Source organism: Anser cygnoides, chromosome 4, assembly GCF_040182565.1.
Source record: "Anser cygnoides isolate HZ-2024a breed goose chromosome 4, Taihu_goose_T2T_genome, whole genome shotgun sequence".
Classification (NCBI taxonomy): Eukaryota; Metazoa; Chordata; class Aves; order Anseriformes; family Anatidae; genus Anser; species Anser cygnoides.
In genome coordinates this window covers 43,462,642-43,480,774 of record NC_089876.1, presented here as the reverse complement: position 1 = coordinate 43,480,774, position 18,133 = coordinate 43,462,642, and the positions used below count along the sequence as shown (strand labels likewise).

General features: G+C 48.3%; 1 long non-coding RNA gene across 1 annotated transcript in view; it reads right to left on the bottom strand.

Annotated features, from left to right (window-relative positions):
- LOC136790713 (uncharacterized) overlaps nucleotides 1–16,412 on the bottom strand; it is a 382,907-nt gene extending 366,495 nt beyond the window's left edge. The window contains exon 1 of the long non-coding RNA XR_010831129.1: nucleotides 15,866–16,412. This is a non-coding gene — a long non-coding RNA (uncharacterized lncRNA). The remainder of the gene's footprint in view (nucleotides 1–15,865) is intronic.
- Nucleotides 16,413–18,133: the final 1,721 nt, after the last annotated feature.

Below are 18,133 nucleotides of genomic sequence, written 5' to 3'. Positions count from 1 at the left end.
CCAACGAGGCTCAATCCCCTCCCACATCACATCTATGCAAAACTCAACCACGCGAGAACACCTGCTCATAACACTCCACATTATCCCAATATTCCTCCTAATCCTCAAACCCGAACTGATCTCCGGAATCCCCTCATGCAAGTATAGTTTAAACCAAACATTAGACTGTGATTCTAAGAATAGAAGTTCAAACCTTCTTACCTGCCGAGGGGAGGGTTTAACCAACAAGAGCTGCTAACTCTTACATCTGAGCCTAAAACCTCAGCCCCCTTACTTTTAAAGGATAACAGCAATCCACTGGTCTTAGGAACCACCCATCTTGGTGCAAATCCAAGTAAAAGGAGTGAACCCCACACTACTAATCAACTCCCTCACACTACTCACGCTGACAATCCTCCTAACCCCAATCATCCTGCCATTTCTATTTAAAAACTTTAAAAACACCCCACAAGCCACCACCCGCGCTGTTAAAACCGCATTCCTAATTAGCCTAGCCCCTACAACCGCATTCATCTACTCGGGAGTAGAATCTGTCACCTGCCACTGGGAGTGAAAATTCATTATAAACTTTAAAATCCCCCTGAGCCTAAAAATAGACCAATACTCAATAACATTTCTTCCAATCGCCCTATTTGTAACATGATCAATCCTACAATTCGCCATATGATACATGGCCTCAGAGCCATACGTAACAAAATTTTTCACCTACCTACTGACATTCCTAGTCGCCATACTCCTCCTAACAACCGCAAACAACATATTCCTCCTATTCGTAGGCTGGGAAGGAGTACGAATCATGTCCTTCCTTCTCATCGGCTGATGACAAGGCCGAGCAGATGCCAACACCGCCGCCCTACGAGCCGTAATCTACAACCGAATCGGAGACATCGGACTGATCCTGAGCATAGCATGACTAGCTTCAACATTCAACACCTGAGAGATCCAACAAGCCGTACACCCCCACCAAACCCCAATCCTCCCCCTCATAGGATTAATCCTCGCAGCCGCAGGAAAATCCGCCCAATTTGGACTCCACCCATGACTGCCCGCAGCAATAGAAGGCCCCACCCCAGTATCAGCCCTACTGCACTCCAGTACCATAGTAGTAGCCGGAATCTTCCTGCTCATCCGCATGCACCCCCTGCTAGCCACCAACCAGACAGCCCTAACTGCCTGCCTATGCCTAGGTGCTCTATCAACCCTATTCGCTGCCACATGCGCCCTAACCCAAAATGACATCAAAAAAATCATTGCTTTCTCAACTAATCCAGCCAACTAGGACTAATAATAGTCACTATCGGACTAAACCTCCCACAACTAGCCTTCCTACACATCTCAACCCATGCCTTCTTTAAAGCCATACTATTCCTATGCTCAGGGTCTATCATCCACAACCTAAACGGAGAACAAGATATCCGAAAGATAGGAGGCCTACAGAAAATACTCCCAGTCACTACTTCCTGCCTAACCATCGGAAACCTGGCGCTGATAGGAACCCCATTCCTAGCCGGATTCTACTCAAAAGACCTCATCATCGAAAGCTTAAACACATCATACCTAAATACTTGAGCCCTACTCCTAACCCTTATAGCCACAGCATTCACCGCAACCTACAGCATCCGCATAACCATCCTAGTCCAAGCTGGACAAACCCGAATCCCCCCAATAGTATCAATAAACGAAAACAACCCACTAATCACCGCCCCCCTAACCCGACTCGCCCTAGGCAGCATTACAGCAGGAATAATCATTACCTCTTTCATCACACCAACCAAAACCCCCCCAATAACCATACCCCTTATCACCAAAACCGCTGCCATCCTCATAACAATCCTAGGAATCATCCTAGGCCCCTCATGTACAGGGCCACACCCCTCTAACGGCGCAAGCTTACCTAGAAACATTATTAACAGACCTAGACAGATACAAAAACCCCTACAAGACCACGTATTAACTAACCCTGTTAACCCGACTCAGGAGCGCCTATAAGAGCGATTAAAATCTGTGAAAGGAACTCGGCAAATTAATAAGGCCCGACTGTTTACCAAAAACATAGCCTTCAGCAAATTAAACAAGTATTGAAGGTGATGCCTGCCCGGTGACTTAGGTTTAACGGCCGCGGTATCCTAACCGTGCAAAGATAGCGCAATCAATTGTCCCATAAATCGAGACTTGTATGAATGGCTAAACGAGGTCTTAACTGTCTCTCACAGATAATCAGTGAAATTGATCTCCCCGTGCAAAAGCGGGGATGTGAACATAAGACGAGAAGACCCTGTGGAACTTAAAAATCAACGACCACCGCGAATCCTCAATCAACCCCACTGGGGCCACTACCATCGCAGAGCCTGGTCGATATTTTTCGGTTGGGGCGACCTTGGAGGAGAACAAATCCTCCAAAAACAAGACCATACCTCTTTACCTAGAGCTACCCCTCAAAGTGCTAACAGTGACCAGACCCAATATAATTGATTAATGGACCAAGCTACCCCAGGGATAACAGCGCAATCCCCCTCAAGAGCCCATATCGACAGGGGGGTTTACGACCTCGATGTTGGATCAGGACATCCTAATGGTGCAGCCGCTATTAAGGGTTCGTTTGTTCAACGATTAACAGTCCTACGTGATCTGAGTTCAGACCGGAGCAATCCAGGTCGGTTTCTATCTATGACACACTCTCCCCAGTACGAAAGGACCGGGAAAGTGGGGCCAATACCACAAGCACGCCCCCCCCCTCTAAGCAGTGAAACCAACTAAACCGTGAAGAGGGCCTTCCCCCACCACTTTCAATCCTAGAAAAGGACCAGCTAGAGTGGCAGAGCCCGGCAAGTGCAGAAGGCTTAAGCCCTTTCCCCAGAGGTTCAAATCCTCTCCCTAGCTTCACCCATGATTCAAATAACAACACTAAGCTGCCTCATTATATCCCTCCTATACATCATCCCAATCCTGATTGCCGTAGCCTTCCTAACCCTAGTAGAACGGAAAATCCTAAGCTACATACAATCCCGCAAAGGCCCTAACGTTGTCGGGCCTTTTGGCCTACTTCAACCATTTGCGGACGGACTGAAACTATTTACCAAAGAGCCCATCCGACCCTCTACCTCTTCCCCACTTCTATTCATTCTGATACCAATACTAGCCCTTGTCCTAGCCCTCACCACTTGAGCACCACTACCACTCCCATTTCCCCTAGCAGATCTAAACCTCGGAGTTCTCTTCCTAATAGCCATGTCAAGCCTAGCCGTCTACTCAGTCCTATGATCAGGCTGAGCCTCGAACTCAAAATACGCACTAATCGGAGCCCTACGGGCAGTAGCACAGACCATTTCATACGAAGTGACACTGGCCATAATCCTGCTATCAATAATCATACTAAGCGGAAGCTACACACTCAGCTCCTTTGCCGTCGCACAGGAGCCTCTATACTTCATTTTCTCCTCATGACCCCTAGCAATAATATGATACGTATCCACCCTAGCAGAGACAAACCGAGCTCCTTTTGACCTCACAGAGGGCGAATCTGAGCTAGTCTCAGGGTTTAACGTTGAATACGCCGCAGGACCCTTCGCCTTATTCTTCCTAGCTGAATATGCGAACATTATGCTAATAAATACACTTACAGCCATCATATTCCTAAACCCAAGCGCCCTAGGGCCACCCACAGAACTATTCCCCGTCATCCTAGCCACAAAAGTCCTCCTACTATCTTCTGGTTTCTTATGGGTCCGAGCTTCATACCCACGATTCCGATATGACCAACTAATGCACCTACTATGAAAAAACTTCCTACCCCTCACACTAGCTCTGTGCCTCTGACACATCAGCATACCTATCTGCTATGCAGGCCTACCTCCTTACATAAGGAAATGTGCCTGAACTACAAAGGGTCACTATGATAAAGTGAACATAGAGGTATAACAGCCCTCTCATTTCCTGTTGTCCTTAGAAAAGTAGGAATTGAACCCACACAAGAGAAATCAAAATTCTCCATACTTCCCTTATATTATTTTCTAGTAGAGTCAGCTAATCAAGCTATCGGGCCCATACCCCGAAAATGATGGTTTAACCCCCTCCTCTACTAATGAACCCTTACGCGACCCCAATCATAACCTTCAGCCTCATCTTGGGCACCACAATCACAATTTCCAGCAACCACTGAGTTCTGGCCTGGACAGGACTGGAGATCAACGCACTAGCCATCATTCCCCTAATTGCCAAATCCCACCACCCACGAGCAGTAGAAGCCGCAACGAAATACTTCCTAACCCAAGCAGCTGCTTCCGCCCTGGTCCTATTCTCTAGCATAACCAATGCCTGAGTCACCGGCCAATGAGACATCACACAAATAAACCACCCAACCTCCTGTCTACTACTGACAGCAGCAATCGCTATTAAACTGGGCCTAGTGCCATTTCACTTCTGATTCCCAGAAGTACTACAAGGATCGCCACTAATAACAGCCCTGCTACTCTCGACCCTCATAAAATTCCCCCCACTAACCCTGCTCCTACTAACATCCAAATCCCTCGACCCAGCTCTACTCACCGCCATGGCCCTAGCCTCAACAGCACTAGGAGGCTGAATAGGACTGAACCAAACACAAACACGCAAAATCCTAGCCTTCTCGTCCATCTCCCACTTAGGCTGAATCGCCATCATCCTAGTTTACAGCCCCAAATTGGCCTTACTTACCTTCTACCTATACACAATCATAACATCAGCCGTATTCCTAGCCCTTAACAAAATCAAAGCCCTTAACCTATCCATGATCACAACCTCATGAACAAAAACCCCAGTGCTAAACGCCACCCTAATACTAGTACTTTTATCCCTAGCAGGCCTCCCCCCATTAACAGGCTTTATACCGAAGTGACTTATCATCCAAGAACTAACTAAACAGGAAATAACACCAGCAGCCATGGCAATTGCCATGCTATCACTGCTCAGCCTCTTCTTCTACCTACTCCTCGCATACCACTCAACAATTACCCTTCCCCCCAACTCCTCTAACCACATAAAACAATGATACACTAGCAAAGCCCCAAGCACACCTACTGCGGTCCTTGCCTCACTATCAATCCTCTTACTTCCCCTGTCCCCAATAATACATGCCATTGTCTAGAAACTTAGGATAACACCCCAAACCGAAGGCCTTCAAAGCCTTAAATAAGAGTTAAACCCTCTTAGTTTCTGCACATTAAGACTTACAGAATATTAACCTGTATCTTCTGAATGCAAGTCAGACGCTTTAATTAAGCTAAAGCCTCCCTAGACAGATGGGCTTCGATCCCACAAAACTCTAGTTAACAGCTAAATGCCTAAACCAATTGGCTTCTGCCTACAAAGACCCTGACGCACCCTAGTGCGCATCGATGAGCTTGCAACTCAACATGAATTTCACTACAGAGCCGATAAGAAGAGGAATTAAACCTCTGTAAAAAGGACTACAGCCTAACGCTTCAACACTCAGCCATCTTACCCGTCACCTTCATCAACCGATGACTATTTTCCACTAACCATAAGGATATTGGCACCCTGTACCTCATCTTCGGGGCATGAGCAGGAATAGTCGGCACCGCACTCAGCCTATTAATCCGCGCAGAACTAGGACAACCAGGAACTCTCCTAGGCGACGACCAAATTTACAATGTAATCGTTACCGCTCACGCCTTTGTAATAAGCTTCTTTATAGTCATACCCATCATGATCGGAGGATTCGGCAACTGATTAGTCCCCCTCATAATCGGTGCCCCCGACATAGCATTCCCGCGAATAAACAACATAAGCTTTTGACTCCTCCCCCCATCATTCCTCCTCCTACTAGCCTCATCCACTGTAGAAGCTGGCGCCGGCACAGGCTGAACTGTCTACCCTCCCCTAGCAGGTGACCTTGCCCACGCCGGAGCTTCAGTAGACCTGGCTATCTTCTCACTCCACTTAGCCGGTATCTCCTCCATCCTTGGGGCCATCAACTTTATCACCACAGCCATCAACATAAAACCCCCCGCACTCTCACAATACCAAACCCCACTATTTGTCTGATCCGTACTAATTACCGCCATCCTACTCCTTCTATCACTCCCCGTACTCGCCGCCGGTATTACAATATTACTAACTGATCGAAACCTAAACACCACATTCTTCGACCCCGCTGGAGGAGGAGACCCAATCCTGTACCAACACCTATTCTGATTCTTCGGACACCCAGAAGTCTATATTCTGATCCTACCGGGGTTCGGAATCATCTCACACGTAGTCACGTACTACTCAGGCAAAAAGGAGCCCTTCGGCTACATGGGAATAGTCTGAGCCATACTATCCATCGGCTTCCTAGGATTCATCGTCTGAGCTCACCACATGTTTACAGTAGGAATAGACGTTGATACCCGAGCCTACTTTACATCAGCCACTATAATCATTGCCATCCCTACCGGAATCAAAGTATTTAGCTGACTAGCCACCCTGCACGGAGGAACAATCAAATGAGACCCCCCCAATACTATGAGCTCTAGGATTTATCTTCCTATTTACCATCGGAGGATTAACAGGAATCGTTCTTGCAAACTCTTCCCTAGACATCGCCCTGCACGACACGTACTACGTAGTTGCCCACTTCCACTACGTCCTATCCATAGGCGCCGTCTTTGCCATTCTAGCAGGATTTACTCACTGATTCCCACTACTCACTGGGTTTACCCTACACCAAACATGAGCAAAAGCCCACTTCGGGGTAATATTTACAGGAGTAAACCTAACGTTCTTCCCCCAGCACTTCCTAGGCCTAGCAGGAATACCCCGACGATACTCGGACTATCCCGACGCCTACACACTATGAAACACCATTTCCTCCATCGGCTCCCTAATCTCAATAGTAGCCGTAATCATACTAATATTCATCATCTGAGAAGCCTTTTCGGCCAAACGAAAAGTCCTACAACCAGAACTAACTACCACAAACGTTGAATGAATCCACGGCTGCCCTCCCCCATACCATACTTTCGAGGAACCGGCCTTCGTCCAAGTACAAGAAAGGAAGGAATCGAACCCTCACATGCTGGTTTCAAGCCAACTGCATTAACCGCTCATGCTTCTTTCTTATGAGACGTTAGTAAACCAATTACATAGCCTTGTCAAGACTAAATCACAGGTAAAAATCCTGTACATCTCATGTGGCCAACCACTCCCAACTAGGATTCCAAGACGCCTCATCACCCATCATAGAAGAACTCGTTGAATTCCACGACCACGCCCTAATCGTTGCCCTAGCTATCTGCAGCCTAGTTCTCTACCTTTTAGCCCACATACTAACAGAAAAACTCTCGTCCAATGCTGTAGACGCCCAAGAAGTAGAGCTGATCTGGACAATCCTACCTGCTATCGTCCTGGTACTCCTCGCCCTCCCATCCCTACAAATCCTCTACATAATGGACAAAATCGATGAACCAGACCTCACCCTAAAAGCCATCGGCCACCAATGATACTGAAGCTACGAATACACAGACTTCAAAGACCTATCATTCGACTCCTACATAGTGCCCACCCCAGACTTACCCAACGGCCACTTCCGACTGCTAGAAGTTGACCACCGCGTAGTTATCCCAATAGAATCCCCCATCCGCGTGATCATTACTGCAGGAGACGTACTCCACTCCTGAGCAGTCCCAACGCTCGGAGTTAAAACAGACGCAATCCCAGGCCGACTAAACCATCAACAGTCCTACGTGATCTGAGTTCAGACCGGAGCAATCCAGGTCGGTTTCTATCTATGACACACTCTCCCCAGTACGAAAGGACCGGGAAAGTGGGGCCAATACCACAAGCACGCCCCCCCCCTCTAAGCAGTGAAACCAACTAAACCGTGAAGAGGGCCTTCCCCCACCACTTTCAATCCTAGAAAAGGACCAGCTAGAGTGGCAGAGCCCGGCAAGTGCAGAAGGCTTAAGCCCTTTCCCCAGAGGTTCAAATCCTCTCCCTAGCTTCACCCATGATTCAAATAACAACACTAAGCTGCCTCATTATATCCCTCCTATACATCGTCCCAATCCTGATTGCCGTAGCCTTCCTAACCCTAGTAGAACGGAAAATCCTAAGCTACATACAATCCCGCAAAGGCCCTAACGTTGTCGGGCCTTTTGGCCTACTTCAACCATTTGCGGACGGACTGAAACTATTTACCAAAGAGCCCATCCGACCCTCTACCTCTTCCCCACTTCTATTCATTCTGATACCAATACTAGCCCTTGTCCTAGCCCTCACCACTTGAGCACCACTACCACTCCCATTTCCCCTAGCAGATCTAAACCTCAGAGTTCTCTTCCTAATAGCCATGTCAAGCCTAGCCGTCTACTCAGTCCTATGATCAGGCTGAGCCTCGAACTCAAAATACGCACTAATCGGAGCCCTACGGGCAGTAGCACAGACCATTTCATACGAAGTGACACTGGCCATAATCCTGCTATCAATAATCATACTAAGCGGAAGCTACACACTCAGCTCCTTTGCCGTCGCACAGGAGCCTCTATACTTCATTTTCTCCTCATGACCCCTAGCAATAATATGATACGTATCCACCCTAGCAGAGACAAACCGAGCTCCTTTTGACCTCACAGAGGGTGAATCTGAGCTAGTCTCAGGGTTTAACGTTGAATACGCCGCAGGACCCTTCGCCTTATTCTTCCTAGCTGAATATGCGAACATTATGCTAATAAATACACTTACAGCCATCATATTCCTAAACCCAAGCGCCCTAGGGCCACCCACAGAACTATTCCCCGTCATCCTAGCCACAAAAGTCCTCCTACTATCTTCTGGTTTCTTATGGGTCCGAGCTTCATACCCACGATTCCGATATGACCAACTAATGCACCTACTATGAAAAAACTTCCTACCCCTCACACTAGCTCTGTGCCTCTGACACATCAGCATACCTATCTGCTATGCAGGCCTACCTCCTTACATAAGGAAATGTGCCTGAACTACAAAGGGTCACTATGATAAAGTGAACATAGAGGTATAACAGCCCTCTCATTTCCTGTTGACCTTAGAAAAGTAGGAATTGAACCCACACAAGAGAAATCAAAATTCTCCATACTTCCCTTATATTATTTTCTAGTAGAGTCAGCTAATCAAGCTATCGGGCCCATACCCCGAAAATGATGGTTTAACCCCCTCCTCTACTAATGAACCCTTACGCGACCCCAATCATAACCTTCAGCCTCATCTTGGGCACCACAATCACAATTTCCAGCAACCACTGAGTTCTGGCCTGGACAGGACTGGAGATCAACGCACTAGCCATCATTCCCCTAATTGCCAAATCCCACCACCCACGAGCAGTAGAAGCCGCAACGAAATACTTCCTAACCCAAGCAGCTGCTTCCGCCCTGGTCCTATTCTCTAGCATAACCAATGCCTGAGTCACCGGCCAATGAGACATCACACAAATAAACCACCCAACCTCCTGTCTACTACTGACAGCAGCAATCGCTATTAAACTGGGCCTAGTGCCATTTCACTTCTGATTCCCAGAAGTACTACAAGGATCGCCACTAATAACAGCCCTGCTACTCTCGACCCTCATAAAATTCCCCCCACTAACCCTGCTCCTACTAACATCCAAATCCCTCGACCCAGCTCTACTCACCGCCATGGCCCTAGCCTCAACAGCACTAGGAGGCTGAATAGGACTGAACCAAACACAAACACGCAAAATCCTAGCCTTCTCGTCCATCTCCCACTTAGGCTGAATCGCCATCATCCTAGTTTACAGCCCCAAATTGGCCTTACTTACCTTCTACCTATACACAATCATAACATCAGCCGTATTCCTAGCCCTTAACAAAATCAAAGCCCTTAACCTATCCATGATCACAACCTCATGAACAAAAACCCCAGTGCTAAACGCCACCCTAATACTAGTACTTTTATCCCTAGCAGGCCTCCCCCCATTAACAGGCTTTATACCAAAGTGACTTATCATCCAAGAACTAACTAAACAGGAAATAACACCAGCAGCCATGGCAATTGCCATGCTATCACTGCTCAGCCTCTTCTTCTACCTACGCCTCGCATACCACTCAACAATTACCCTTCCCCCCAACTCCTCTAACCACATAAAACAATGATACACTAGCAAAGCCCCAAGCACACCTACTGCGGTCCTTGCCTCACTATCAATCCTCTTACTTCCCCTGTCCCCAATAATACATGCCATTGTCTAGAAACTTAGGATAACACCCCAAACCGAAGGCCTTCAAAGCCTTAAATAAGAGTTAAACCCTCTTAGTTTCTGCACATTAAGACTTACAGAATATTAACCTGTATCTTCTGAATGCAAGTCAGACGCTTTAATTAAGCTAAAGCCTCCCTAGACAGATGGGCTTCGATCCCACAAAACTCTAGTTAACAGCTAAATGCCTAAACCAATTGGCTTCTGCCTACAAAGACCCTGACGCACCCTAGTGCGCATCGATGAGCTTGCAACTCAACATGAATTTCACTACAGAGCCGATAAGAAGAGGAATTAAACCTCTGTAAAAAGGACTACAGCCTAACGCTTCAACACTCAGCCATCTTACCCGTCACCTTCATCAACCGATGACTATTTTCCACTAACCATAAGGATATTGGCACCCTGTACCTCATCTTCGGGGCATGAGCAGGAATAGTCGGCACCGCACTCAGCCTATTAATCCGCGCAGAACTAGGACAACCAGGAACTCTCCTAGGCGACGACCAAATTTACAATGTAATCGTTACCGCTCACGCCTTTGTAATAAGCTTCTTTATAGTCATACCCATCATGATCGGAGGATTCGGCAACTGATTAGTCCCCCTCATAATCGGTGCCCCCGACATAGCATTCCCGCGAATAAACAACATAAGCTTTTGACTCCTCCCCCCATCATTCCTCCTCCTACTAGCCTCATCCACTGTAGAAGCTGGCGCCGGCACAGGCTGAACTGTCTACCCTCCCCTAGCAGGTGACCTTGCCCACGCCGGAGCTTCAGTAGACCTGGCTATCTTCTCACTCCACTTAGCCGGTATCTCCTCCATCCTTGGGGCCATCAACTTTATCACCACAGCCATCAACATAAAACCCCCCGCACTCTCACAATACCAAACCCCACTATTTGTCTGATCCGTACTAATTACCGCCATCCTACTCCTTCTATCACTCCCCGTACTCGCCGCCGGTATTACAATATTACTAACTGATCGAAACCTAAACACCACATTCTTCGACCCCGCTGGAGGAGGAGACCCAATCCTGTACCAACACCTATTCTGATTCTTCGGACACCCAGAAGTCTATATTCTGATCCTACCGGGGTTCGGAATCATCTCACACGTAGTCACGTACTACTCAGGCAAAAAGGAGCCCTTCGGCTACATGGGAATAGTCTGAGCCATACTATCCATCGGCTTCCTAGGATTCATCGTCTGAGCTCACCACATGTTTACAGTAGGAATAGACGTTGATACCCGAGCCTACTTTACATCAGCCACTATAATCATTGCCATCCCTACCGGAATCAAAGTATTTAGCTGACTAGCCACCCTGCACGGAGGAACAATCAAATGAGACCCCCCCAATACTATGAGCTCTAGGATTTATCTTCCTATTTACCATCGGAGGATTAACAGGAATCGTTCTTGCAAACTCTTCCCTAGACATCGCCCTGCACGACACGTACTACGTAGTTGCCCACTTCCACTACGTCCTATCCATAGGCGCCGTCTTTGCCATTCTAGCAGGATTTACTCACTGATTCCCACTACTCACTGGGTTTACCCTACACCAAACATGAGCAAAAGCCCACTTCGGGGTAATATTTACAGGAGTAAACCTAACGTTCTTCCCCCAGCACTTCCTAGGCCTAGCAGGAATACCCCGACGATACTCGGACTATCCCGACGCCTACACACTATGAAACACCATTTCCTCCATCGGCTCCCTAATCTCAATAGTAGCCGTAATCATACTAATATTCATCATCTGAGAAGCCTTTTCGGCCAAACGAAAAGTCCTACAACCAGAACTAACTACCACAAACGCTGAATGAATCCACGGCTGCCCTCCCCCATACCATACTTTCGAGGAACCGGCCTTCGTCCAAGTACAAGAAAGGAAGGAATCGAACCCTCACATGCTGGTTTCAAGCCAACTGCATTAACCGCTCATGCTTCTTTCTTATGAGACGTTAGTAAACCAATTACATAGCCTTGTCAAGACTAAATCACAGGTAAAAATCCTGTACATCTCATGTGGCCAACCACTCCCAACTAGGATTCCAAGACGCCTCATCACCCATCATAGAAGAACTCGTTGAATTCCACGACCACGCCCTAATCGTTGCCCTAGCTATCTGCAGCCTAGTTCTCTACCTTTTAGCCCACATACTAACAGAAAAACTCTCGTCCAATGCTGTAGACGCCCAAGAAGTAGAGCTGATCTGGACAATCCTACCTGCTATCGTCCTGGTACTCCTCGCCCTCCCATCCCTACAAATCCTCTACATAATGGACAAAATCGATGAACCAGACCTCACCCTAAAAGCCATCGGCCACCAATGATACTGAAGCTACGAATACACAGACTTCAAAGACCTATCATTCGACTCCTACATAGTGCCCACCCCAGACTTACCCAACGGCCACTTCCGACTGCTAGAAGTTGACCACCGCGTAGTTATCCCAATAGAATCCCCCATCCGCGTGATCATTACTGCAGGAGACGTACTCCACTCCTGAGCAGTCCCAACGCTCGGAGTTAAAACAGACGCAATCCCAGGCCGACTAAACCATCAACAGTCCTACGTGATCTGAGTTCAGACCGGAGCAATCCAGGTCGGTTTCTATCTATGACACACTCTCCCCAGTACGAAAGGACCGGGAAAGTGGGGCCAATACCACAAGCACGCCCCCCCCCTCTAAGCAGTGAAACCAACTAAACCGTGAAGAGGGCCTTCCCCCACCACTTTCAATCCTAGAAAAGGACCAGCTAGAGTGGCAGAGCCCGGCAAGTGCAGAAGGCTTAAGCCCTTTCCCCAGAGGTTCAAATCCTCTCCCTAGCTTCACCCATGATTCAAATAACAACACTAAGCTGCCTCATTATATCCCTCCTATACATCATCCCAATCCTGATTGCCGTAGCCTTCCTAACCCTAGTAGAACGGAAAATCCTAAGCTACATACAATCCCGCAAAGGCCCTAACGTTGTCGGGCCTTTTGGCCTACTTCAACCATTTGCGGACGGACTGAAACTATTTACCAAAGAGCCCATCCGACCCTCTACCTCTTCCCCACTTCTATTCATTCTGATACCAATACTAGCCCTTGTCCTAGCCCTCACCACTTGAGCACCACTACCACTCCCATTTCCCCTAGCAGATCTAAACCTCGGAGCTCTCTTCCTAATAGCCATGTCAAGCCTAGCCGTCTACTCAGTCCTATGATCAGGCTGAGCCTCGAACTCAAAATACGCACTAATCGGAGCCCTACGGGCAGTAGCACAGACCATTTCATACGAAGTGACACTGGCCATAATCCTGCTATCAATAATCATACTAAGCGGAAGCTACACACTCAGCTCCTTTGCCGTCGCACAGGAGCCTCTATACTTCATTTTCTCCTCATGACCCCTAGCAATAATATGATACGTATCCACCCTAGCAGAGACAAACCGAGCTCCTTTTGACCTCACAGAGGGTGAATCTGAGCTAGTCTCAGGGTTTAACGTTGAATACGCCGCAGGACCCTTCGCCTTATTCTTCCTAGATGAATATGCGAACATTATGCTAATAAATACACTTACAGCCATCATATTCCTAAACCCAAGCGCCCTAGGGCCACCCACAGAACTATTCCCCGTCATCCTAGCCACAAAAGTCCTCCTACTATCTTCTGGTTTCTTATGGGTCCGAGCTTCATACCCACGATTCCGATATGACCAACTAATGCACCTACTATGAAAAAACTTCCTACCCCTCACACTAGCTCTGTGCCTCTGACACATCAGCATACCTATCTGCTATGCAGGCCTACCTCCTTACATAAGGAAATGTGCCTGAACTACAAAGGGTCACTATGATAAAGTGAACATAGAGGTATAACAGCCCTCTCATTTCCTGTTGACCTTAGAAAAGTAGGAATTGAACCCACACAAGAGAAATCAAAATTCTCCATACTTCCCTTATATTATTTTCTAGTAGAGTCAGCTAATCAAGCTATCGGGCCCATACCCCGAAAATGATGGTTTAACCCCCTCCTCTACTAATGAACCCTTACGCGACCCCAATCATAACCTTCAGCCTCATCTTGGGCACCACAATCACAATTTCCAGCAACCACTGAGTTCTGGCCTGGACAGGACTGGAGATCAACGCACTAGCCATCATTCCCCTAATTGCCAAATCCCACCACCCACGAGCAGTAGAAGCCGCAACGAAATACTTCCTAACCCAAGCAGCTGCTTCCGCCCTGGTCCTATTCTCTAGCATAACCAATGCCTGAGTCACCGGCCAATGAGACATCACACAAATAAACCACCCAACCTCCTGTCTACTACTGACAGCAGCAATCGCTATTAAACTGGGCCTAGTGCCATTTCACTTCTGATTCCCAGAAGTACTACAAGGATCGCCACTAATAACAGCCCTGCTACTCTCGACCCTCATAAAATTCCCCCCACTAACCCTGCTCCTACTAACATCCAAATCCCTCGACCCAGCTCTACTCACCGCCATGGCCCTAGCCTCAACAGCACTAGGAGGCTGAATAGGACTGAACCAAACACAAACACGCAAAATCCTAGCCTTCTCGTCCATCTCCCACTTAGGCTGAATCGCCATCATCCTAGTTTACAGCCCCAAATTGGCCTTACTTACCTTCTACCTATACACAATCATAACATCAGCCGTATTCCTAGCCCTTAACAAAATCAAAGCCCTTAACCTATCCATGATCACAACCTCATGAACAAAAACCCCAGTGCTAAACGCCACCCTAATACTAGTACTTTTATCCCTAGCAGGCCTCCCCCCATTAACAGGCTTTATACCAAAGTGACTTATCATCCAAGAACTAACTAAACAGGAAATAACACCAGCAGCCATGGCAATTGCCATGCTATCACTGCTCAGCCTCTTCTTCTACCTACGCCTCGCATACCACTCAACAATTACCCTTCCCCCCAACTCCTCTAACCACATAAAACAATGATACACTAGCAAAGCCCCAAGCACACCTACTGCGGTCCTTGCCTCACTATCAATCCTCTTACTTCCCCTGTCCCCAATAATACATGCCATTGTCTAGAAACTTAGGATAACACCCCAAACCGAAGGCCTTCAAAGCCTTAAATAAGAGTTAAACCCTCTTAGTTTCTGCACATTAAGACTTACAGAATATTAACCTGTATCTTCTGAATGCAAGTCAGACGCTTTAATTAAGCTAAAGCCTCCCTAGACAGATGGGCTTCGATCCCACAAAACTCTAGTTAACAGCTAAATGCCTAAACCAATTGGCTTCTGCCTACAAAGACCCTGACGCACCCTAGTGCGCATCGATGAGCTTGCAACTCAACATGAATTTCACTACAGAGCCGATAAGAAGAGGAATTAAACCTCTGTAAAAAGGACTACAGCCTAACGCTTCAACACTCAGCCATCTTACCCGTCACCTTCATCAACCGATGACTATTTTCCACTAACCATAAGGATATTGGCACCCTGTACCTCATCTTCGGGGCATGAGCAGGAATAGTCGGCACCGCACTCAGCCTATTAATCCGCGCAGAACTAGGACAACCAGGAACTCTCCTAGGCGACGACCAAATTTACAATGTAATCGTTACCGCTCACACCTTTGTAATAATCTTCTTTATAGTCATACCCATCATGATCGGAGGATTCGGCAACTGATTAGTCCCCCTCATAATCGGTGCCCCCGACATAGCATTCCCGCGAATAAACAACATAAGCTTTTGACTCCTCCCCCCATCATTCCTCCTCCTACTAGCCTCATCCACTGTAGAAGCTGGCGCCGGCACAGGCTGAACTGTCTACCCTCCCCTAGCAGGTGACCTTGCCCACGCCGGAGCTTCAGTAGACCTGGCTATCTTCTCACTCCACTTAGCCGGTATCTCCTCCATCCTTGGGGCCATCAACTTTATCACCACAGCCATCAACATAAAACCCCCCGCACTCTCACAATACCAAACCCCACTATTTGTCTGATCCGTACTAATTACCGCCATCCTACTCCTTCTATCACTCCCCGTACTCGCCGCCGGTATTACAATATTACTAACTGATCGAAACCTAAACACCACATTCTTCGACCCCGCTGGAGGAGGAGACCCAATCCTGTACCAACACCTATTCTGATTCTTCGGACACCCAGAAGTCTATATTCTGATCCTACCGGGGTTCGGAATCATCTCACACGTAGTCACATACTACTCAGGCAAAAAGGAGCCCTTCGGCTACATGGGAATAGTCTGAGCCATACTATCCATCGGCTTCCTAGGATTCATCGTCTGAGCTCACCACATGTTTACAGTAGGAATAGATGTTGATACCCGAGCCTACTTTACATCAGCCACTATAATCATTGCCATCCCTACCGGAATCAAAGTATTTAGCTGACTAGCCACCCTGCACGGAGGAACAATCAAATGAGACCCCCCCCAATACTATGAGCTCTAGGATTTATCTTCCTATTTACCATCGGAGGATTAACAGGAATCGTTCTTGCAAACTCTTCCCTAGACATCGCCCTGCACGACACGTACTACGTAGTTGCCCACTTCCACTACGTCCTATCCATAGGCGCCGTCTTTGCCATTCTAGCAGGATTTACTCACTGATTCCCACTACTCACTGGGTTTACCCTACACCAAACATGAGCAAAAGCCCACTTCGGGGTAATATTTACAGGAGTAAACCTAACGTTCTTCCCCCAGCACTTCCTACGCCTAGCATCCCCAGTGGTGCCAGTGCACTCTCTGGACTCACTGCACTGCATCCCCAGTGGTGCCAGTGCACTCTCTGGACTCACTGAAGTGCATTCTCAGTAGTGCCAGTGCACTCTCTGGACTCACTGCACTGCATCCCCAGTGGTGCCAGTGCACTCTCTGGACTCACTGAACTGCATCCCCAGTGGTGCCAGTGCACTCTCTGGACTCACTGCACTGCATCCCCAGTGCTGCCAGTGCACTGTGTGGACTCACTGCACTGCATCCCTAGTGGTGCCACTGCACTCTCTGGACTCACTGCACTGCATCCCCAGTGGTGCCAGTGCACTCTCTGGACTCACTGCACTGCATCCCCAGTGGTGCCAGTGCACTCAATGGACTCACTGCAGTGCATCCCCACTGGTGCCAGTGAACTCTCTGGACTCACTGCACTGCATCCCCAGTGGTGCCTGTGCGCTCTCTGGAGTCACAGCACTGCATCCCCAGTGGTGCCAGTGCAATCTCTGGACTCACTGCACTGCATCCCCAGTGGTGCCAGTGCACTCTCTGGACTCACTGCAGTGCATTCTCAGTAGTGCCTGTGCACTCTCTGGACTCACTGCACTGCATCCCCAGTGGTGCCAGTGCACTCTCTGGACTCACTGAACTGCATCCCCAGTGGTGCCAGTGCACTCTCTGGACTCACTGCACTGCATCCCCAGTGCTGCCAGTGCACTGTGTGGACTCACTGCACTGCATCCCTAGTGGTGCCACTGCACTCTCTGGACTCACTGCACTGCATCCCCAGTGGTGCCAGTGCACTCTCTGGACTCACTGCACTGCATCCCCAGTGGTGCCAGTGCACTCAATGGACTCACTGCAGTGCATCCCCACTGGTGCCAGTGAACTCTCTGGACTCACTGCACTGCATCCCCAGTGGTGCCAGTGCACTCTCTGGACTCACTGCACTGCATCCCCAGTGGTTCCAGCGCACTCTCTGGACTCACTGCACTGCATCCCCAGTGGTGCTAGTGCACTCTGTGGACTCACTGCAGTGCATCCCCAGTGGTGCCAGTGCACTCTCTGGACTCACTGTACTGCACCCCCAGTGGTGCCAGTGCACTCACTGGACTGACTGCACTGCATCCCCAGTGGTGCCAGTGCACTCTCTGGACT